Below are 25,004 nucleotides of genomic sequence, written 5' to 3' on the forward strand. Positions count from 1 at the left end.
GCTTCCTTGCATGTCCATCACACAAAAGTGACCATTCACAAAATTCTCCATCAAACCATCACAAAATTCATCATCACCTCACTCTGATATAAGAGAAATTAGGGCCTCTCCACCTTTAAGAAGAAAGAAATTTGAAGCACCTGTGACTGAATGTGGTGTAGGTAAATACCATCAAACCTTCTCCCTCAAATGTTTATGTACATCAATGTTAGATGCCAAAGCAGTTTGAATTCTCTCCTTGAGAAATTAATTTGAAAGCTACAGATCATTGACTGACATAAGGTAAAACAGTGTCCTTTCTTGCTTAATATCCAATTTGCTATAAAAAAACTGCATGTTCCTTGAAGTAAAATGAGTACCATTGTCACAGACAGGCACTTGGGGAACTCCCTAACTAGTAAACACGATCTCCAAAAAATCTATCACATTGTCAGTATTAAGCATAGGAACAAAGTCATAACAGACCCACTTTGAGTACTAGACTCTGAGAAAAATCAAAAATCTCTTGACGACTTGCAAAACTTTGAAAGGTCCTGAAAATTCAATGGCCAACTTCAACCATGTTTGGGAAGGCAAAGGATTATCGCTAGGTTTGTGTTAGACAGTACAGCCTTAGGGTTGTCTTTCCCCCAAATTTGTGACTACCTACTCCGCTTTTCTGACTTCAATATTGCTGGCACTAGGACTCTGTGCACTTTACCACTGCTAACCAATGCTAACATGCTTGTACCTTCTCCCCTAAACATGGAAGTGTTGGAGTTTTTCGCTTATGCAGGGTCATCCTCAATCTTTTTGCCTCCTGCCTCATATTTTTTCTGACCTGTTGCTGTTGGCTTTTGAACTCTGAACACATTACCACTGCTAACCAGCGCTAAAGTGCATATGCTCTCTGTGTAAATTGTATGTAATTGGTTTATCCATGATTGGCATATTTGATTTACTAGTAAGTCCCTAGTAAAGTGCACTAGAGGTGCTAGGGCCTGCACATCAAATGTTACTAGTGGGCCTGCAGCACTGGTTGTGCCACGCACATAAGTAGCCCTGTAATCATGACTCAGACCTGCCACTGCAGTGTCTGTGAGTGCAGTTTTTAACTGTAAATTCAGCTTGACAAGTGTACCCACTTGCCAGGCCTAAACCTTCCCTTGTCTTACATGTAAGACACCCCTCAGGTAGGCCCTAGGTAGCCCCAAGGGCAGGGTGCAGTGTATGGTTAAGGTAGGACATATGGTAATGTGTTTTAAATGTCCTGACAGTGAAATATTGCTAAATTTGTTTTTCACTGTTGCAAGGCCTGTCCCTCTCATAGGTTAACATGTGGGCTACCTTTAAATATGATTAAAGTGTTAGATTCCCTTTGGGAGTGGATAGACATGTGGAGTTTGGGGTCTCTGAGCTCACAATTTAAAAATACATCTTTTGGTAAAGTTGATTTTAAGATTGTGTGTTTGAAAATGCCACTTTTAGAAAGTGAGCATTTTCTTGCTTATACCATTTCTGTGACTCTGCCTGTTTGTGGATTTCCTGTCTGGGTCATTTTGCCAGTTGGGCTGGTTGCACCTCACACTAGATAGTGACAAAAAGGGAGCTGGGGTGTAGTCTGCATTTCCTGATGGGCCATCTGTGCTAGGAGGGAGGGGAGGAGTAATCACTCACACCTCAAAGGGCTGTGCCTGCCCTCACACAATGCAGTCCAACCCCCTGGTGATTGTCTGGGGCCTGGCCTGGGAAAGGCAGGATTTCACATTCAAAAGAGACTTTACTTTGAAGTAGGCCTACTTCAAAGGAGAAAATGGGTGTAAGATGGGCACCCAAAACCACAGACTTTAGAACACTTCTGGAAACCAAGAGGAACCTCTGCCTGGAGAAGAGCTGAGGAAGAAGAGCTGCCCTGCCTGTGACTGTGCTTTGTGGAGCTATCCTGCAGTTGCTGTAAGAGGGCAAAGACTGGACTTTGTGTGCCTTCCATGTTGTGGAAGATCTCCAAGGGCTTGATTTAGAGCTTGTCTCCTGTTGTTTGAAGTCTCAGGGATAGCAAGGAGTTCTCTCTGGCAGCACCTGGAGTCTCTGGAGACACTCCTACTCTGTCCTGTGGTGGCCATCCAGTTCCTGGGACCCTGAAAGGAGAAGCTGGCAGCCTTAGAGGGAGAAATCCACGCACAGAGCGCTGTGCGGGGAAAAGATCAACACAACTCTGATCTGCGGCTGGGAAATCAATATGCCGCCGGCTTCGCGGCTGAAAATTGACACTCGCCTGTAGCGAGACCGAAGAATCGGCGCATGGAGCTGGAGAAACGACACCCACCATCGCTGACGGAGGCTGGGAGATCGCAGCCTGCGCTGCGTGGTTTGCGGATCATCGTGCGTCTGGATTTCTGATGCAAGTACCACTGGGTGTGTAAAAACAACGCAACACCTGCCCGGACCCGAGAGTGCTGACCGGATTGACGCATCGCTCTCCTGTGGAGAGAAGAAACAACACGCCCCAACCCGATAAAAGGAGAAACAACGCAAGGTCTCACTTGTGAGTGAAATCGATGCATTGCAAGCCCTTTTTGATGCACACTCGCCTGTGCAGGCTTATTTTTGACCCACTCAAGGTACCTTTTCACGCTAACAGTGTTAGTGTGTGTTTAAAACTACATGAAGACTCTTTTCGCTTTTTAATTGATAACTTAACATGTGTATTGTGGATATTTGTCATTTTGGTCTTGTTTTGTTTAGATAAATATTTCCTATTTTTCTAAACCTGTGTTGGGTAATTTTGTAGTGATTTCATTAAGTTAATGTGTGTGTTGGTACAAATACTTTACACCTAGCACTCTAAAGTGAAGCATACTGCTCTGCCAAGCTACTAAGGGGGTAAGCAGGGGTTAGGTGAGGGTGATTATCTTTTACCCTGACTAGAGTGAGGGTCCTTGCTTGAACAGGAGGTAACCTGACTGTCAACCAAAGACCCCATTTCTAATAGGCAAGATTCACTGAAACCCAGTTGGCATATTTGCTTTACTTCTAAGCCCCTACTAAAGTGCACTACAAGTGCCCAGGGCCTGTAAACGAAATGCTACTTGTGGGCCTGCAGCACCCTTTTATGTAGGCTTCTGACTATGCCTCAGGACTACCAAAGCAGGGCCTCTGTGTGAAGTTTTACATTGCCATGTCGACCTCGCAAAAGAACCCTTCCTTCAGGCCCAAACCTTCTTTCTTCATATACCCCTCCCAGAGGGTTTGAAACAGCAAGTTATACATTAAGCTAGCCATCATATCATCAACAAAAACTTCATCATACACGAAAAAATATAGAATTGAGTAACAATCGAAAATTAGAACAATTTGTATTGAATTTATGTTTAATGTTTTGATACAGTTCTTGCAGATTAATGACAAATTCTCTGCCTGAATTTGTATTTAGGTACAATTATTACACATTGGTGAAAAAATCCTCTGTCTTAATGACAAATTCTCTGCCTGAATTTGTATTCAGGTACACCTATTACAGATTGCTGAAAAAATCTTCTGCCAACACGTGTTTCGTCAGGGAAGTCTCCTTTGAAATCCCAAACAACTTCTTCAGGGCTACAATTATTAAACACAAAACAGCAAATGATAAGAACCAAAATGCTCCAAAATGATCACTTGAATTGTGATAGGGGAACCCAGAAACAACCAGTGTCTCTGTCAAAGCCAAACCAGAATATGAAGTGCAGAAAAAGAAAAAATGTGATGCATGCACCACGCTATAGTGATTTTTTCATGTACTCTTATAGCAAAAGCCCTTTATAGTGATGTGTTAACTCCTAATCAATTAACATCAAACGTGGCCCCTCAAAGCCTTCAGTCTCCAGAAAAGAATCTTCAGAAAGAAAATCACCCTACACGCTGCCCAGAAATCAAATTTCTTACTGAGATGTAGAAAGAAAGAAAAACGAAACTTAACAAATACCTTTAGTTAAATCAATCTTCGAATTTTATATTTAGCCAGCTGTTATTGCAACAGCGGTCATGGTTAATGCGATCTGGCAACAAGAATAAAAAGGAAGAAAGAAATGGAAAAGGCCAGATGACCTGTTTTAGTTTGTTAGCCTCCACATATACCATAAAAATCCAAATGGATTATCGTCACATTGTGGTAAAAATCAACGCACAAGAAAGATACCTTATTTCAAAATCAGTGAGGAGAAAAATATATAAATCCGTCTGCTAGAATCTGCTGAAACGAAGTCAGAAGAGAAAAAAGTCTAAATAACACGTGCATAACGTGCCATCACTCAATATCTTCATACACAGTCACTCAAAAGAGTCATTATAGCCCATGTTTCAAAAACTTACCTCTAAAGCAAAAACGATGCCCTATATGTGGCCGTATGAATAACGTTGACGGTACGAAACAGCCTCAACGCGAGTACACGTCTCCTCGTTAATCCGCGAACAAACCAGGAAGTAAATACACTTCCGGGACCAGCGTCTCCACAATGAACACACGAAATAAGCAAAGGACTAATCTAAAGCCAATGTGAGTGCAATTGTCAACTAAAAAAAGGGAACAGAAGAAAGGGTTAAATGTTCGAAATGCCTGACGAGCCTAATTAGACACTGCGGGACAACGTAAAACGGTAGAGTTTCATCTAATCACATACATTGACGGTACCAAAATTGAATGCACCACTAGAAAACTGGTAAACACAATCCTTAACTAAGTAACCAGTCAACGTGAGTAAGCGTTTAGTCCAAAAATCAACAGAGGAAGCAAATACGCTTCCGGGACCTGCGTCCCAGCAAAGAACACGCAAAGTAAAAAAGGGACTAATCCCAAATCCGTACAAGAGCAATTGTCCACTACATGGAATATAGAAGAATGAGTAAATGCTTAACACGCCTAATGGACATAATTAGGTGCTCTGGAGCAACGTGAAACAAAAACATTTCTTCAAACCACATAGGTTAACAAACCAGAGAGTAGTACAGCGCTAGAAATTGGCAGACACGATCTCATACTAGATAAGCCGGTGAGGGATCACAATTACACTGAAACATAAGAGAGAGCACCAATCTAACATTATTGAAAAATATTCGACACATTCTTGTGTCGTAAAACAAATCAGGGACAAGTTCACCTATGATGTAGGAGAATGAAGGAGAAGAAAACTGATTTAACTTACAAGTGAACGGGAACTTATTAAACTGTAATCAATTGTCAATGAGAACTAAAGGAAGTTAAATGTCTTAATAAATAATTATAGAAAAATGAAATCAACACCTCCACATAGAGAACTATGTGTATATGAAAGCGGCTGATTGGAGAATTTTGGCTCATAGTAGGCAGAAAAAAGTCTACCCTAGGTGTGGAATGAGTTTACATAACCCAAAAATTTCAGCAGACAAAATACAGATATAACAACACAAGGGTACTGTTGAGCATGTACTAATCGATGTTACATAATTCACAATAGTATCAAATCAGAGCATTTACAGTGAATACTGGAATTACACAACATCAAAAGTTATATCATTGGGTGATAGTATAATTAAGTGAGAGCAAAACATATCAGTCCCCCAAAAAGAACTCTAACTCCCTATCCAAATTGAGGCCTAGTTCAACGGCCCTTAGTCTCATGATCCAGAGAGCTTCTTTCTTGCGTAAGGCTAATTCTCTGTTGCCACCCCTAGGATCCTTAGGGATATGTTCTATTCCAAAGAATTCAAAACTTCTATGTTTAGTTTGCGAAACACAATCAGCCACATGTGCTACCAGGGGATACCTCACATCATTATTCTTAAGTGCTCTAACGTGTTCCCCGATTCAAATTTTAAGTTGGCGTGTTGTGCTTGCTACGTAAATCTTGAGACATTTACAACGTATAATATAAACTACATGAGTGGTATTGCAATTAATCAATGTTTTGATATTGAAATGTTTGCCACCCTCGATAAATTCACTAATGTTGTTACATGCCCAATGGCAGACCCCACAGCAACCACACCTGAAAAAACCAATGAGTTTTGTGGAAAGCCATGTTTTGTTCGTGGGGCTAGTAGAGAAACTAGGGCATAAAAAACTCTTCAAGTTCCTGCCCCTTCTGTAAGTAGTTGAAACTCTAACAGGTAGTAAATCTTTTGTAGACTCATCCTGAAGCAACATGTTCCAGTGTTTCCTCATGAATCTCTCAAGGATCAGGGATGCATCGTTATAATCAGTTATGAATCTTATCTTTTTCGAGTCATCTGCAACCAATTGGCGTTCTTTGGTTTTCAAGATGTCGCCTCTTGTGAGATGTAATGCTCTAGACTGCGCTCTCTTAATCAACTTGTTCGAATAACCACGTGCAACAAATCTCTTGCCCATATCATCTATCTGATGCCGAAAATCCTCATCTCGGCTACAATTGCGCCTTGCTCTTACCATTTCGGCAAAAGGGATGGAGGCTATCTGGTGTCTAGGATGTGAGCTGTCGGCATGTAGAATGGAGTTACAGGCCGTTGTCTTACAAAAAAGTTTGCTCTGAATTTTGCCCCCCGAGACAAAAATCTCCACATCCAAAAATTCGATGCTGACTGCACTGAACTGATATGTAAATTTGACATTCAAAGTATTGGAGTTTAAAAAGCTACAGAATTCCACTAGTTTTTGTTCTCCACCAGTCCATAGTAGAAAACAATCGTCTATATAGCGTCCCCAGAACAGGATATGAGTTTGCCACTGAGCAGATGAAGGGCCCCATACCCAATTATGTTCGAACCTTCGCCATGAAAAGATTTGCATAGGAGGGGGAGAACTACGAACCCATGGCTACACCTTGCTTTTGTAGGAACCACATGTTATTGAATAGGAAATAGTTATTAGTAAGAATAATATTCATCATTTCAAGTAGCATCTCTGTGTCTGCCCAGAGACTAGCTGATCTTTTATTCAGGAAAAACCTAACGGCTTCTTGTCCCAACTCATGATTAATACATGTGTACAAGGAGACCACATCCAATGTCACTAATAGCATATTATCTTCCCACTCAACATCATTCAAAAGACTCAGAATATGTGTAGTATCTTTTATAAATGAAGGTAAATTATAAACTATGGGTTGCAAAAAGCAGTCCACAAACTCTGAAAGTCTTTCTGTAGGACCCAGAATACCTGAGACAATTGGTCTACCAGGTGGAAAAGGTAGGCCTCTATGTACCTTAGGTAAAGTATACAGGCATGGATATCTAGGTTGATCTACTTTTAACTACAAATATTCATCCCTACTCAGTAATCCCTTATCCATCCAGGCACGTACCTTAATGTTGATTTCGTAAGCTAGCCTGTCAATTGGATTGCCCTGAATTGCCTCGTAACATGTTGTGTCCTGCAACTGTGAAAAAATCTCATTATCATAATCACTCCTATTCATAAGAACCACTTTACCTCCTTTATCTGCCTGTCTGATAATAATATTCTTTTCTTGTTTTAGTACTTTGAATGCGTCTAGGATGGATGGATAAGGGATTACTGAGTAGGGATGAATATTTGTATTTCAAAGTAGATCAACCTAGATATCCATGCCTGTATACTTTACCTAAGGTACATAAAGGCCTACCTTTCCCACCTGGTAGACCAATTGTCTCAGGTATTCTGGGTCCTACAGAAAGACTTTCAGAGTTTGTGGACTGCTTTTTGCAACCCATAGTTTATAATTTACCTTCATTTATAAAATATACTACACATATTCTGAGTCTTTTGAATGATGTAGAGTGGGAAGATAATATGCTATTAGTGACATTGGATGTGGTCTCCTTGTACACATGTATTAATCATGAGTTGGGACAAGAAGCGGTTTTTCCTGAATAAAAGATCAGCTAGTCTCTGGGCACACACGGAGATGCTACTTGAAATGATGAATATTATTCTTACTAATAACTATTTCCTATTCAATAACATGTGGTTCCTACAAAAGCAAGGTGTAGCCATGGGTTCGAAGTTCTCCCCCTCCTATGCAAATCTTTTCATGGGATGGTTCGAACATAATTGGGTATGGGGCCCTTCATCTGCTCAGTGGCAAACTCATATCCTGTTCTGGGGACGCTATATAGACGATTGTTTTCTACTATGGACTGGTGGAGAACAAAAACTAGTGGAATTCTATAGCTTTTTAAACTCCAATACTTTGAATGTCAAATTTACATATCAGTTCAGTGCAGTCAGCATCGAATTTTTGGATGTGGAGATTTTTGTCTCGGGGGCAAAATTCAGAGAAAACTTTTTCGTAAGACAACGGCCTGTAACTCCATTCTACATTCCGACAGCTCACATCCTAGACACAAGATAGCCTCCATCCCTTTTGCCGAAATGGTAAGAGCAAGGCGCAATTGTAGCCGAGATGAGGATTTTCGGCATCAGATAGATGATATGGGCAAGAGATTTGTTGCACGTGGTTATTCAAACAAGTTGATTAAGAGAGCGCAGTCTAGAGCATTACATCTCACAAGAGGCGACATCTTGAAAACCAAAGAACGCCAATTGGTTGCAGATGACTTGAATAAGATAAGATTCATAACTGATTATAACGATGCATCCCTGATCCTTGAGAGATTCATGAGGAAACACTGGAACATGTTGCTTCAGGATGACTCTACAAAAGATTTACTACCTGTTAGAGTTTCAACTACTTACAGAAGGGGAATGGAACTTGAAGAGTTCTTTATGCCCTAGTTTCTCTGCTAGCCCCACGAACAAAACATGGCTTTCCACAAAACTCATTGGTTTTTTCAGGTGTGGTTGCTGTGGTGTCTGCCGTTGGGCATGTAACAACATTAGTGAATTTATCGAGGGTGGCAAACATTTCAATATCAAAACATTGATTAATTGCAATACCACTCATGTAGTTTATATTATACGTTGTAAATGTCTCAAGATTTACATAGGAAGCACAATACGCCAAGTTAAAATTCGAATTGGGGAACACGTTAGAGCACTTAAGAATAATGATGTGAGGTATCCCCTGGTAGCACATGTGGCTGATTGTGTTTCGCAAACTACACATAGAAGTTTTGAATTCTTTGGAATAGAACATATCCCTAAGGATCCTAGGCGTGGCAACAGAGAATTAGCCTTACGCAAGAAAGAAGCTCTCTGGATCATGAGACTAAGGGCCGTTGAACTAGGCCTCAATTCGGATAGGGAATTAGAGTTATTTTTGGGGGACTGATATGTTTTGCTCTCACTTAATTATACTATCACCCAATGATATAACTTTTGATGTTGTGTAATTCCAGTATTCACTGTAAATGCTCTGATTCGATGCTATTGTGAATTATGTAACATCGATTAGTACATGCTCAACAGTACCCTTGTGTTGTTATATCTGCATTTTGTCTGATGACATTTTTGGGTTATGTAACCTCATTCCACACCTAGGGTAGACTTTTTTCTGCTAACTATGAGCCAAAATTCTCCAATAAGCCGCTTTCATATACACATAGTTCTCTATGTGGAGGTGTTGATTTCATTTTTCTATCATTATTTATTAAGACATTTAACTTCCTTTAGTTCTCATTGACAATTGATTTGTGGGGTTCAGTTTAATAAGTTCCCGTTCACTTGTAAGTTAAATCAGTTTTCTTCTCCTTCATTCTCCTACATCATAGGTGAACTTGTCCCTGATTTGTTTTACGACACAAGAATATGTCGAATATTTTTCAATAATGTTAGATTGGTGCTCTCTCTTATGTTTCAGTGTAATTGTGATCCCTCACCGGCTTATCTAGTATGAGATAGTGTCTACCAATTTCTAGCGCTGTACTACTCTCTGGTTTGTTAACCTATGTGGTTTGAAGAAATTTTTTTGTTTCACGTTGCTCCAGAGCACCTAATTATGTCCATTAGGCGTGTTAAGCATTTACTCATTCTTCTATATTCCATGTAGTGGACAATTGCTCTTGTACGGACTTGGGATTAGTCCCTTTTTTACTTTGCGTGTTCTTTGCTGGGACGCGGGTCCTGGTATCGTATTTGCTTCCTCAGTTGATTTTTGGACTAAACGCTTACTCACGTTGACTGGTTACTTAGTTAAGGATTGTGTTTACCAGTTTTCTAGTGGTGCATTAAATTTTGGTACCGTCAATGTATGTGATTAGATGTAACTCTATCGTTTTACGTTGTCCCGCAGTGTCTAATTAGGCTCGTCAGGCATTTCGAACATTTAACCCTTTCTTCTGTTCCCTTTTTTTAGTTGACAATTGCACTCACATTGGCTTTAGATTAGTCCTTTGCTTATTTCGCGTGTTCATTGTGGTGACGCTGGTCCCGGAAGTGTATTTACTTCCTGGTTTGTTCGCGGATTAACGAGGAGACGCGTACTCGCGTTGAGGCTGTTTCGTACCGCCAACGTTATTCATACGGCCACATATAGGGCATCGTTTTTGCTTTAGAGGTAAGTTTTTGAAACATGGGCTATAATGACTCTTTTGAGTGACTGTGTATGAAGATATTGAGTGATGGCACGTTATGCACGTGTTATTTAGACTTTTTTCTCTTCTGACCTCGTTTCAGCAGATTCAAGCAGACGGATTTATATTTTTCTCCTCACTGATTTTGAAATAAGGTACCTTTCTTGTGCGTTGATTTTTACCACAATGTGACGATAATTCATTGGGATTTTTATGGTATATGTGGAGGCTAACAAACTAAAACAGGTCATCTGGCCTTTTCCATTTCTTTCTTCCTTTTTATTCTTGTTGCCAGATCGCATTAACCATGACCGCTGTTGCAATAACAGCTGGCTAAATATAAAATTCGAAGATTGATTTAACTAAAGGTATTTGTTAAGTTTCGTTTTTCTTTCTTTCTACATCTCAGTAAGAAATTTGATTTCTGGGCAGCGTGTAGGGTGATTTTCTTTCTGAAGATTCTTTTCTGGAGACTGAAGGCTTTGAGGGGCCACGTTTGATGTTAATTGATTAGGAGTTAACACATCACTATAAAGGGCTTTTGCTATAAGAGTACATGAAAAAATCACTATAGCGTGGTGCATGCATCACATTTTTTCTTTTTCTGCACTTAATATTCTGGTTTGGCTTTGACAGAGACACTGGTTGTTTCTGGGTTCCCCTATCACAATTCAAGTGATGATCATTTTGGAGCATTTTGGTTCTTATCATTTGCTGTTTTGTGTTTAATAATTGTAGCCCTGAAGAAGTCGTTTGGGATTTCAAAGGAGACTTCCCTGACGAAACACGTATTGGCAGAAGATTTTTTCAGCAGTCTGTAATAGGTGTACCTGAATACAAATTCAGGCAGAGAATTTGTCATTAAGACAGAGGATTTTTTCACTAATGTGTAATAATTGTACCTAAATACAAATTCAGGCAGAGAATTTGTCATTAATCTGTAAGAACTGTATCAAAACATTAAACATAAATTCAATACAAATTGTTCTAATTTTCGATTGTTACTCAATTCTATATTTTTTCGTTTATGATGAAGTTTTTGTTGATGATACGATGGCTAGTTTAATGTATAACTTGCTGTTTTAAACCCTATTGTAATTTGGGTTACGTATGGTTTTACACTTGTGGATAATTTGCATTGATGAGGGAGTTGCCACACATTTGCTTTCTTAGTGTACTTGGTCTTCGACCTTAAGGGATTGGGTGTTTCCCCTGTGTTGGCACCTTTTCATCTTTGAACACCAACTGGTTTGATAAAGGATCCCGAGCTCCCACTAAACCCTAACATAACACCCCTATTTGGTAGTTTACCACTCCCAGAGGGCAGGGTGTAATATATTTAAAATGCAGGACATGTACTATTAAATTTTAAATGTACTGGTAGTGAAAAACTCAACTACTAGTCAATTTTCACTTTATCAGCCTATCTCTCCCTTAGGATAAGATTGGGATTACCTGATTTCATTTTTTAAGTGCAATTCCCATTGTAGAAGAGATAAGGTTTTCAAGTTTGATGACTCTGGACTCACAATTTAAAATCACAGCTTATGGTGAAGTCGGATTTTATACTGTAAGTTTAAAAATGCCACCTTTAGAATGCTGGCATTTTATTACTTTAGCCATTTGCGGCCTGCTTCCTGTCTCTGTATAATCAGCTGCTGTGGACAACAGCTATGCCGTGTGCATTTCCTCTAGACACCCACACACAAAAAGAAGCTTAGGCGTGACTTGATGGGCTGTCCACCACATGATTGGCCATCCTGGGCAAGATGGGAGGGAGGGAGTAGCTGGGCTCGGTCCCACACTTACACCTAAATGGGCTCTGTACTGTCCCCACACAAAGAACTCCATACTACCCTGTAGTGAGTCTGTGGCCAGTACATTTCTGGGCCTGTGGATAATCTGTCAGGAAAAGGACTGCTGTGCTGCTACAAGGACTGTCACTTTGCTGAACTGCTACTTTGCTGGACCCCTGTTTTGCTTTACTGACCTGCTGCATCTTGTCTGGGAGTGAGAAGGACTGGACCTGTATCCCTCTACTCCTAAGCCCAGAGTGTCCCCAAGGGCCAGTTGACTGGTGCCCTGTTTTCTGAAGTTGCTGAGATATAAAAAACTTTCAGCTTCCTGCATCTGCACCTAGACTCTGCAATCTGTGAGTCTGCCGTGCCAAGTGGCACCTCTCTAGTCCTTGACTCTATGAAGTGAGGCCTGAGATGTTTCTTCAGTAAACACATGCTTCCTCCACTGTGCATCCTTTTCGTTAAAGGGGATCAGAACTGGTGCATCTTCACCTTTGCATGGATTGGAACCAGCACATCACCTTCAGAACCAGGGCATCACCCTTTGAATCAATGGATCCTCTGCTGCAGGAACAGAACTGATGCATCGCATTCAGGACCAGTGCATTGGTCTCTGAACCAATGCTTTGCTGACTTTTGCATGGAGAAAACCGATACATCTTCTGTTGCGGGATCGGTACCGATGCATCACTTCTGCTGCAGCTCACATCTTTCTTGATGTCGACATAACCATTATCAAGGTACTTTGTTCAGTGGTTCTAAGTGGGTCCCTGCATCTGGCCCGTGTTGCTTTGCAGTTGGCCTAAACTGTTGCCTTTGTCCCAGTCCAGCGTGACCAGATATCCTTGATTGGCATTTCTTGCTCCTAAGTGCTTTTCTACAGTTTATTCTTTAGAAATTCATAATTTAAGTTCTGTTTATTGGATTATTGTCATTGTGGTCTTGTTTGTTTATTAAATGAAGCTCTGTTTTTCTAAACATATGTGGTTTCTTTTTGTGTGATGTTTTCACTGTTTTACTGTTTGAGGTGTAAATACTTTACACATTGCCTCTTAAGTTAAGTCTGCTACTCTATGCCAAGCTATCAGACGGTGAGCACAGGTTAAATTAGGATGTGTTTGTGGCTTTTCCTGACTAAGATTGTGGTTCCTCCTCGGTCAGGGTGCATACATCTGCCATCCAGAAACCTAATTTTTAATAGTTTGACCAAAACACACTAATCTCTGCAGCTCAAACAAACCTTGTCTGCTTAACATTCCATTCTCCGATGATAGTTTTGCCGAAACTTGCTGAAAAGAAATGAGGTGCTTTTCCAAATTCCTAATAAGTGACCAACCTTGAGTGACGTATTTGTTTACCCCGCACAGTACTTCATCTTTTTGACATGTGTTATCCCACACAAATGTCTCCTATTGGTATCCATGAAAGACAATCTGCTACAAATTTTTCCCCTCTCATATTATAATTGGCTTTGAAATTGTATTCCTGCAATTTTAACAGTAACCTTACTAGTCTGGATGATGCCATACCAGTGCCATACCAGTACCATTTCCATACAAGAGAAATCAGGGGTCTTTGATCAGTTAAGTCAAAATGAACACCCAGGTTTGAAATTTCTCTACAGCTCAGGCACATGCTAAGGTCTCTATTTCTGTGGTACTGTAGCAACATCCTTGTGGCTATAGAGTGTATAAAATGAGAGCTATAGTGTATTTAGAACTGTTGTGTGACTGTGTTCAAACAGCATCAAGATGACCTGAGCTGGCATCTACGACCACAGCATATGTGTCATTACTAGAGAGATGTTGATAGGCAGGGCACATCTAATCATGACTGTGACTCTTTTGGAATGCTTCATCTTGTTCATTGGACCACTCAGACTTCTCCTTTTAGACAATAAGATCTCCTAATAGTTCCACTTTAATGGCATAATGTAGGAAAATGGATCCCTGTTGCAGTTACCCCCCACCTTTTGCCTGATATTGATGCTGACTTGACTGAGAAGTGTGCTGGGACCCTGCTAACCAGGCCCCAGCACCAGTGTTCTTTCACAAAAAAATGTACCATTGTTTCCAAAATTGGCACACCCAGTGCACACAGATAAGTCCCTTGTAAAAGGTACCAGTGGTACCAATGGCCATGTGACCAGAAAAGGTCTCTAAGGGCTGCACCATGTGTTGTGCCACCCTAAGGGACCCGTTACCTAACACATGCACATTGCCATTGCGTGTGTTGGTTGGGAGAAAAAGGCTAAGTCGACATGGCATCCCCCTCAGGATGCCATGCACACAAAATACTGCCTGTGGCATAGGTAAGTCGCCCTTCTAGCAGGCCTTACACTATAACACAGGTGAGGGCATAGCTGCATTAGCAAAATGCCCCTACAGTTTCTAAGTCTATTTTTAGACATTGTAAGTACAGTGTGGCCATATTAAGTATATGGTCTGTCAAAAAGAACTCCACAGTTCCATAATGGCTACACTGAATACTGGGAAGTTTGATATCAAACTTCTCAGAATAATAAACCCACACTGGTACCAGTGCTGGATTTATAAAAAAATGCGCACAGAGGGCATCTTAAAATATGCCCCCTGTATTTTACTCAATCCTTCAGTGCAGGGCTGACTGGTCTGTGCCAGCCTGCCACTGAGATGAGTTTCTGGCCACATGGGGTGAGTGCCTTTGTCACTCTGTGGCCAGAAACAAAGCCTGTACTGGGTAGAGGTGCTTTTCACCTCCCGCTGCAGGAACTGTAACACCATGCCTTTTTTTACAGCACCCCAGGGCATCCCACCTAGTGGAGATGCCCGCCCCTCCAGCCACTGCCCCCTCTTTGGCGGCAAGGCTGGAGGAGATAACGAGGAAAAAAAGGAGGAGCCATCCACCAGTCAGGACAGCCCCTAAGGTTCCCTGAGCTGAGGTGTCTCCTGCCTTTAGAAATCCTCCATCTTGAGATTGGAGATTCCCCCAATAGGCACGAAGAGGGTGTTGCCACCCTTCAGGACAGTAGCCATTGGCTACTGCCCCCTGACCTAAACACACCCCTAAATTTAGTATTTAGGGGTGATCCTGAACCCAAGAAATCAGATTCTTTCAACCTACAACAAGAAGAAGGACTGCTGACCTGAAAGCCCCGCAGAGACGACGGAGACACCAACTGACTACCGGCCTGTCTCCAGACTCAAAGAACCTACACAGCGGCGCATCCGACAGGGACCAGTGACCTCTGAGGACTTAGAGGACTGCCCTGTGACCAAGAAGTTCCAGAGAACAGCGGCACTGTTCAAAAACAGCAACAACTTTGCGACTTTTTTGCAACTTTTAAAGAACTCTCTCTTCCCGCCGTAAGCATGAGACTTCTCACTATGCACTCAACGCCCCCGGCTCGAGCTCTAGAGGGCAAACACCGCAGAGAGCACTCCCAGGTGACTACGACGATGTGAGTACCCTGAGTCGACCCCCCTGCACTCCCATAGTGACACCTGCAGAGAGGATCCAGAGGCTCCCCCTGAGTGCGACTGCCTGGTAACAAAGAACTCGACGCCTGGACCAAGCACTGCACCCGCAGCCCCACAGGACCAAGAGGAATCACCTTCCAGTGCAGGAGCAACCAGCATGCAGCCCTCTTTCTAGCCCAGTTGGTGGCTTGCCCGAGAAGCCCCCCTGTGCCCTGCCTGCATCGCCTAAATGACCACTGGGTCCCTCCATTGCTTTCTATAGCAAACTCGACGCCTACTTTGCACACTGCACCTGGCCGCTCCTGTGCCAGTGAGAGTGTGTTTTGTGTGCCTGCTTGTGTCCCCCCCAGTGCTCTACAAAACCCCCTTGGTCTTCTCCCCGAAGATGCAGGTTACTTACCTGCCAGCAGACTGGAACCGGAGCACCCCCGTTCTCCATAGGAACCTATGTGTTTTGGCCCCTCCTTTGACCTCTGCACCTGACCGGCCCTGTGTTGCTGGTGTGGTGACTTTGAGGTTGCCTTGAACCCCCAACAGTGGGCTGCCTATGCCCAGGAGACTGACTTTGTAAGTGCTTTATTTATCTGAGAAACCTAACCAAACTAACCTCCCCCAGGAACTGTTGATTTTTGCACAATGTCCACTTTTTAATAGCTTATTGCCATTTTAACTAAAACTGTGTGTACTACTGCTTTGAATCAAAGTTCTATACTTACCTGTGTGAAGTACCTTGCATTTCATGTACTTACCTCAAATCTTGAATCTTGTGGTTCTAAAATAAATTAAGAAAATATATTTTTCTATATAAAAACTATTGGCCTGGAGTTAAGACTTTGAGTGTGTGTTCCTTATTTAATTTTGCCACTATCAACCTCTAAGGGGAACCCTTGGACTCTGTGCACCCTATCCCTCACTTTGAGATAGTATATACAGAGTCATACACATAACCACTCACAATACCAGTGTAGTACTCAACCCCAAAAAAGGATCTTAATGAATGTTTCTCAGTGGATGGTGGGGCATTGACAATGGCATCAATGAGATCCTTTTTAGGTTTAATACCATCAATGGTGATAGTGTGACACAAGTACTCAAATTCTCTTACCAAAAACCTGCACTTTTCTTTCAAAACAGTCAGACCTATTTCATTCAGAACATCAAGGATACATTCCAGACTTTTGTTGTGTTCCTCCAACTCTTCCTGTAAACTAGAATATCATCCTGGAAGACTTGAACACCTTTGACACCTTTAAACAGCATGTCTATGAACTTTTGAAACACGCTTGTGGCAGATGCCAAACCGAAAGGTAGTCTCAGATACTTAGGGCCATATTTATACTTTTTGACGCAAAACTGCGCTTACGCAGTTTTGCGTCAAAAAAATTAGCGCCGGCTAACGCCATTCTGAAGCGCCATGCAGGCGCCGTATTTAATCAATGACGTTAGCTGCCGGCGCTGCCTGGTGTGCGTGGAAAAAAACGACGTACACCAGGCAGGGGGATATGGAGCTTGGGCGCCAAAAAATGGGGCAAGTCAGGCTGAGGCAAATTTTTCGCCTCAACCCGATTTGCGCCATTTTTTTCGACTCCCAACCCCCATAGAAATGACTCCTGTCTTAGCAAAGACAGGAGTCATGCCCCCTTGCCCAATGGCCATGCCCAGGGGACTTCTGTCCCCTGGGCATGGTCATTGGGCATAGTGGCATGTAGGGGGGCACAAATCAGGCCCCCCTATGCCACAAAAAAAAAAAAATACTTACCGGAACTTACCTTAATGTCCCTGGGATGGGTCCCTCCAGCCTTGGGTGTCCTCCTGTGGTGGGCAAGGGTGACAGGGGGTGTCCCTGGGGGCATGGGAGGGCACCTCTGGGCTCCTTCCGAGCCCACAGGTCCCTTAACGCCTGCCTTGTCCAGGCGCTAAAAAACGGCGCAAAAGTGGCCGTGCGTCATTTTTTTTGACCCGCCCACTCCCGGGCGTGAATTTTGCCCGGGAGTGTAAATACGGCGCACATGCCTCGGAGTCAATTTTTTAAACGGGAACGCCTATCTTGCATATCATTATCGCAAAGTAGGTGTCCACGCTAAAAAATGACGCAAACTCCATGGACTTTGCCGCTAGACGCGTCTAACGCCAAAGTATAAATATGGAGTTTGTTTTGCGTCGGAATTGCGTCAAAAAAACGACGCAATTCCGGCGCAAACAGAGTATAAATATGCCCCTTAAAATTTCCAAAAAGTGTTACGAATGTTGTAAAATCTTTTGTTATTTTTTAGTTAGGGAAACACAATGATCAGCAGAATTGAGGTTTATGATAGAAACAAATTTAGATCCCCCAATTGCCAACAGTATTTCTTCTATCCTGTGCAAAGGGTGGAAATCCACCATAATGTTCTCGTAAAGAGAAAACAAATCTTGCATCAGCACCATATTCCAGATTTCATTTTCTAAAAACTATGGCTTCAAGCCACTCAGAGGTTTCTCTAGGCTGGATTATGCCAACTTTGTATATCTTGTTCAATAGTTTCTCCAGGGTATCTTTGACACTGAGTGGTACTTGCCTGACCCTGTATTTAACAGGCAAAGTCCCAGGTTCAATTTAATGTCATGTTCTATCCCTTTTATGCACCCATCCCTGGATTCAAAGATATCTGGATATTTGTCCAACATATTTGTCACATAATTACATTGATTGTTACCTATAACATCAAAAGAAGCAACTGGCATTTCACCCAAAACAATGGGGATGGGACTACCAGGTTGTAACATAATTCCCAACTTTCTGCAATCATGCCTCCACATGATGTCCCATCCCATGATGGCACCATATATTTCAGTGGAGCTGGTGTGCCCTAATAGATTCAAAGTATCCCGAAAATACCACATTATATTGATGTCCTGCCCTCCGAAGGCCTTAAGATGGTTTTAAAGATTTCCTTACTAAAATTCCCACTGTAGAATGTGATATCAGATAAGATAGTTATTGGTGAATCAGTATCTACCACAACCTCCAAAGAGAGATTTCTAATAAGTGCTATGCCTAAAGGTGCTTTGTAAGAAGTAACCACATTCTCACTTTTAATGGTCAACACTAAATTATTGACTATGTCATCCTCCAAATCATCCATTGCATTCAGTAGAATAACTGAACTATATTGGTTCCCCATTGGGGACCTGCATACATTTTGTAAATGTCCTATCTTCATGTACTGATTATATTTCTTCCCCAATGCAGGGCAATTGGTATAATTCCCCAGATGTAGTGTTGGCCCACAACTGTTGCACAACAACACTCTACTTTGTGATGTAATGATGTGTTTCTTCTTTTTAAGGTAAGATATAGCACAAATGAAAGAGAAGACCATTGTTTTCCTTTGGAGACATCCAAAACTACAATCAATGTTGGATTTCTTTGTAATAACAATTGAATTAGAATTGGTCCCAGAGGTAGGTATCCATGCATTCACCAAATTCACATTTCGATGCCAAAATGCAATAGTTGGAAATGTACTCCTCCAAGTCAACATCCGCAAATTGTTTTCTCTAGAAAAAAACAATACTTCTCAAGCATTATGCTTGGTTGTTAAATAAATCATTTTTCAGGGTATTTGATAGCTTCAGTGTACACATCCCATGGAATGAATTGCCCTACAGGTGGATCGGTTTTTAAAAGATTGTCAAATATTTCTTGGCTAGCATCTCTTAACATGCTGAATATTAGTGCTTTCTTCCTTTCAGCTGAAAACTCCTTTTTATCATTAGCGATAATGTATTTCTCTGAAGCCCTAAGCCATTGCTGCCATTTAACATTTGGTTGACCTGGACTCTGTAAACATGGACTTAGTTGAATAATTTGACTGACTGCCATGTTAAAAGGAAACACCAACACAGTCTCAAATGCCTAAGATTCAACTTTCTCCTTGTGAATATCAAAGTTCAAATGAAGAAAGACGAAATGCCTCCTAGATGTGCAAAAGCTGGATGAGGAAGGGCATTGCCACTTCTCACTCTCATTTTCTTAAAGTTAAAAATGGCAAAACATAAAATGTATGCACTCCACGTATTAAAACACTTCCTGGCCTGATATGATGCCAAGCATGTGTTTATTCAGCAGTGTTTGTTCTTGGGGGCAATCCCAGCATACTTCCTGGTATGATGCCTAGAAAAACAATCCCAGAATGCTCCAGGGGATGACATAGACAGTGAGGTGCCAATAGTTTCCATTTAATCTTGGCCCCCTGATATACCTCCAAAAACAAATTGTTGTCCAGAGATTCTCATTTTGGATTTGTGTTTTGGATTATTAGAGAAGTAATTTAGCTTGGATAGACATTGCTGATCAGGGGCGTTTTTTTCTAGATGACATTTTTGTTGCCTTGATGATGTCATATTTCAGGAACCCTCAGACCTCTATACTTAATTTTTGTGTCAAAACATAGTTTTGGGGTGTCAAGTAGTCTTATAGAGACAGAAAATAATTCTTCAGAGCAACCCATTCTGCCATTTTCCAAAATGGCATCTATAATAGAGGAAGAAAAAGGCACGTATAGAAATGAAACAAATAATATTGGTTTTATTACATTTATGTGCACACCAAACAATGTTTATGATATGAATGTGAAAAAAAATGTTTATCATTCCTGTTTTACACAGAATTTTATAGTTGATTCTATTTATTTGTTTTGGCATTTGCTCGTGGTACATTTGCAGAATGTTGAACATTTGAGAAGAGGAACATCTTTTTGTAGCACAGGTTTTACAAGTACATGTATGTGTAAGTTCTGTGAGTAGAGGTTTTTTGACGTTTTGTAGGTGTCAGCACCCAATCAATATCTTTCCAAACAAATTCATATGGACCTTTCTCTAGATATGCATGATCCAAAATATTTACACATCTAATGATCAATTAGAATGCTCTTTTAGTGTGTCCACACACAGAATATGACATCAGTGGAAGGTCACTTAGCAGGACTGATCTCTTGAACTCACTGCACTGAAGATAATCAAATTGTGTAATAGTCAGAACTCGTTTTCCATACATACACAAGGTCTGTTTCTACGTCTTTGAAGTTGCATTCTCCTTCTGTCTCAGCAAATCTATTCAGAAACTTCACAGGTTCAGCAGTTGAAGCTCCAAGCTTTGTTCCAATTTTGCTCATAGTGTCATCATCCATAAGAATATGTGCCTTGAACAATGGGCATCTCTCGGTCAGGTTTCTTGTATAGAATGTGAAGCAGGATTAAGTGTTTGTTCTTGCCTGTTCCATAGCGTATCCTTAACTCTGACAATCCTTGACTTATGAACATTGCAACAAACCTAAGTAGCACAATAACAACATCTGTGTCATTTGACAGTACAATGACTCAATTGGAACCATTCTGAACAGCCCCTCAACATGTGACACAACACGAAGGTCAGATTCCTCTAATTTGCTGCTAAGTTTTTTAACAATATGGTCCATAAGTTTTTAATATATCTCTCCAGGCACCAACTCCTCATAGATATTTGCCTCACTTATTTGATATTGATGACCAGAATTTATCAAGTTGCACAGGTATAGGTGTTGAATGTTTGACGCAGTCAAGGTCAATTGTTCCACTTGTAGAAAATTGTCTGATTCTCTCACATTGTTTGACAGATAGTTCAAGATAATTGCCAAAGACAATGTGCAGTTCTTGCCAGGTGAACACTGACTCTGATATCTGTGGAAAAGTCTGAACTACCTCTTCGAAGTTTTGCATGGATGAAATCTTGACCATTCGTAATTGTGACATATAATACACAACAACAGCAGTTTTCAATGAGGACACCTTTTCAAATTGAACATTTTCAAGTGAAAGGTTTTTTTTACGAGTTTGAGCTTCTCTGATTTGGTTGCAGCATCTCCATCAAATAATACGTTTGTTGGAAGAAGATCATAGGAAAGAATTTAATTAACAAATTCACCCCTTTATTTTGCTACATCCATCTCTATATGTGCTTGCGAAAGTTGTTTTTTTGTAACCTGTTTTGTAGTGGCTGGTTGGATGAAACAGCTTTTTCTCATTCAATACAAATCTCTCCTGCTTCAGTTCTGTGTAAAGTTTCGATCCATGTTCCAGAACATCTAGTAAATGTGTCTTTATATCACTATCCACATATTGTTTGCTCACAAAGTTGTGTAATTGCACAGGCTCAGTCATATCAAAGGAGTTTCCTTGCTGCTGCATGAAATGAATAAACCTGTCAATATGTTTATTAAAATGTTTCCCTCTCTTTCCCACACGTTTGTGATGAGGAACAGGTTCACAATGGTCCACTAATTTTGAATTTGTCACCTCTCTGAAAACATTTCAAATTGAAAAGGCCTTCATGGCAAACTAGCTGCCAATTAGCAACATATTCACTTTTTACCTGTCTGACCAACAATTTTCTTGGAGCTTTTCTGTGATCTCTGCATCATCAGTTTCATATCTGGAGCCACAGCAGTGAACCTTCCCTCACTGTCTTTCACCACAAAATGACTTTGGAATAATTTTATGTGATTGAGTTATGCTTTTTTCACCTTTCTAAATACCAGTTCCCATATCTCAGATAGTTTTTGCAATCAAATTCACATAACACAGTAATCAGTGGCTCCATGGTCTTCATGTGCAGCTCCCATTCACCTTCCTGATCAAGTTTTTCACTAGAGCCATCATGTGTAAAACATTTCCCCAGTACTTGTAAAGTTCTGTTTTTCTTCAAATTCTTTGAAAAACTATCCAAACCTGTTTTTCAGGTTTTCTGATTTTGAAGTGTGTGTATTGAACATTGCCTAGCTTTGCATTATGTCTTTTAATGCACAGCATGAGCGTGTTGGTTCATGGGATTGTCTTCCACTTCTTTGTTTATATCTTCAAAACCATCATCAATGTAGTTGGCTTCTGCTCCAAACTCAAGGTCTTTAGTTTGTAACAGTTTTGCTTTGCTGATAATAAACAATGATGTAAAAAAAAAAACATTAAGACAACATCAGGCATTCTTGTTGATTCCCATGATTTGCAGAGCTCTGTGGCATCACAAAATTTGTTACTAAGTCCAAAATGTAAAACTTTCAGGATATTTCTTAAAATGGTTCCTGCTGTTTTTACTGCATCCTGTGATCTTATTGTGGCAGCAAGAACTTCAAGAGTCAAATCAGATGAGAATACCATAAGTGGTTCATTCTTTTTGTTACATTGACAAAAACTAATTCTTCCCTTGTACATTCTCAGCAGAAAATGATTAGTTTAATTATTATGGATAAATACAGTTTCATCAATGTTACCATTATTTCTCTAATCTCACTGAGTGTGAACCCGTAGCCAGCACTCAAACGTGGCTTTAAAACTTAATTTTCTTTTTCAAAGAGTGCAAATTTAACTGAAGGCTGGCTGTTACATTGATGCTGGGAGCTCATTGTGCATTCATATTTTCGAATGTATGCACACATGCAGTTCAGGTAGGCATCCAAATCCACTGAAAATACATTTGTCTTGCTGTTTAAATCAGCTACTTGACTGAAAAGTTAATCTTGGAATAAACTAGCTGCAGATAAAAACATGTTTGCCCGTTGAGACTCACATACTCAGTACTTTGTTCTTTCGTCATTCCCTTTGGCCCTTGTTCTGGCTAAACCACTGATAACATGTTAAAATCCTCTGCTTTCCGATCAGTTGTTGGAGGTAGGCAATGGTAGCCATCAATCTTCTTAGTGGATGGGCATTGGGTTTGGTTGTCATAGCTTTCTCTGAAGACTCTGTCAGATTCTTGACCCCTTGGCCCAACTTCCAAGATCATGAATCTCCGCACCTAGATCAAAGGCAGGTGGCCATGCCTCAGGGGGAGTCGATATATGTGAGATTCGTTCTTTCAGTTGTGGTGACCACAGTTGCCGTGGGGAATGACGAGCAATTACATTATCATCACATTAGCCCAGGCCAATTGTCCCAAACACAGTGGCACTGTACCCTCATGATAGAGAGTATATATATATATATATATATATATATATATATATATATATATATACATATATATATATACAGGCACACCCCCGCAAAAGATAAAAAAAAATCAGCCCACCTGCTGCCCACACTGAGTAAAAAACAACCTATCCAAAAGCCTTATGGTTAATTATGGGGGATTTTAATGCCAATCTAATGAACACTGGTACCAACAACATTTATCAGGAGTCTGACTACCAAAGTTAGAATATCCCTCTCCATGTACAACTTAAAAGACTGGATAAGCATGAACAAGATGTGGGATGTGCATTGAATGCTATGGGGCTTTTCCTACTGAATGGCAGGTTTAAATCAGATTTCTCTGCAACTTATACTCATTTCTCATCCAGTTGGATAACCACTGTTGACTATATTTGGACACCATTAGTACACTTCCAGCAAATAAATACATTTGAGGTTTTTCCATCATTAAACAGTTGGACAATGGACATCCCAAGCTGAAATGTAACCTGACCACCCCAGGCTCTTGCCATCCAAAGCAGTATTGCATTTGCTGCCAGGAGGATTTTGAAACTATCAGGTGAATCAGATGCTGTATGGAGAACCAAGACAGGCTCACAACCATATTGGAGCAGTTTTTAGTTTGTAGATTTTCCCAGTAAAGAATTATGGTATCCAACAGCCTTCAACCATGGGCAGACCTGATTTCCCACCTTCAGGTGTCAGAGAAGGTGAGCCTAGAATCAGCAAAGTCCCATTGTAGTACTATGCAGTCTGGTCTACTCATAGAGGCACCTGAAGGTGAAATTGAATATCAGTTCCCAATGTCACAATAAAGGAGATACATGAAACTGATACAGTTTTAAAAAAAAAGAAAGAAGAAGTCAGATGGGCCAAGCTCCATGACCAAATCAAATGGCCAAATGATTTTTTGGGTATGGAGTAATGGTATGGCAGCAGATAACATTAGCCAGGCCTGCACCCTGAAATTTACATTATGAAATTATTTGTTGACCTCTTGCTAACTTTTTCCACCCATGCTTGGTAGTACTGAAAAGCAAGATAAACCTGAAGTAACAATGAAACAGGAGGAGGAGGTGGCCAGGTTCATAAATTCAAATGCTGCACCTGGGCCCAATGGTCTGCCGGCTACAGTATTCAAGTGGGTACCCAACAAGTGGACAAATGTTTTGTCCCCAGCATTCCAGTCTTGAAAAATAGGCAGGGGGAAAAAGGCTAACCCTCCCCTTTCAAACAGGATTTCAGAAGGGAGGCAACACCAAGGATAATCTGTTCTGCCTTGCCCATTTAATATATTAAACACTGGCGAAGACAAATAGATTGTTATTTGTCAGATTCC

The sequence above is a fragment of the Pleurodeles waltl genome, chromosome 2_2 (genome assembly GCF_031143425.1).
Source record: "Pleurodeles waltl isolate 20211129_DDA chromosome 2_2, aPleWal1.hap1.20221129, whole genome shotgun sequence".
Lineage (NCBI taxonomy): Eukaryota > Metazoa > Chordata > Amphibia > Caudata > Salamandridae > Pleurodeles > Pleurodeles waltl.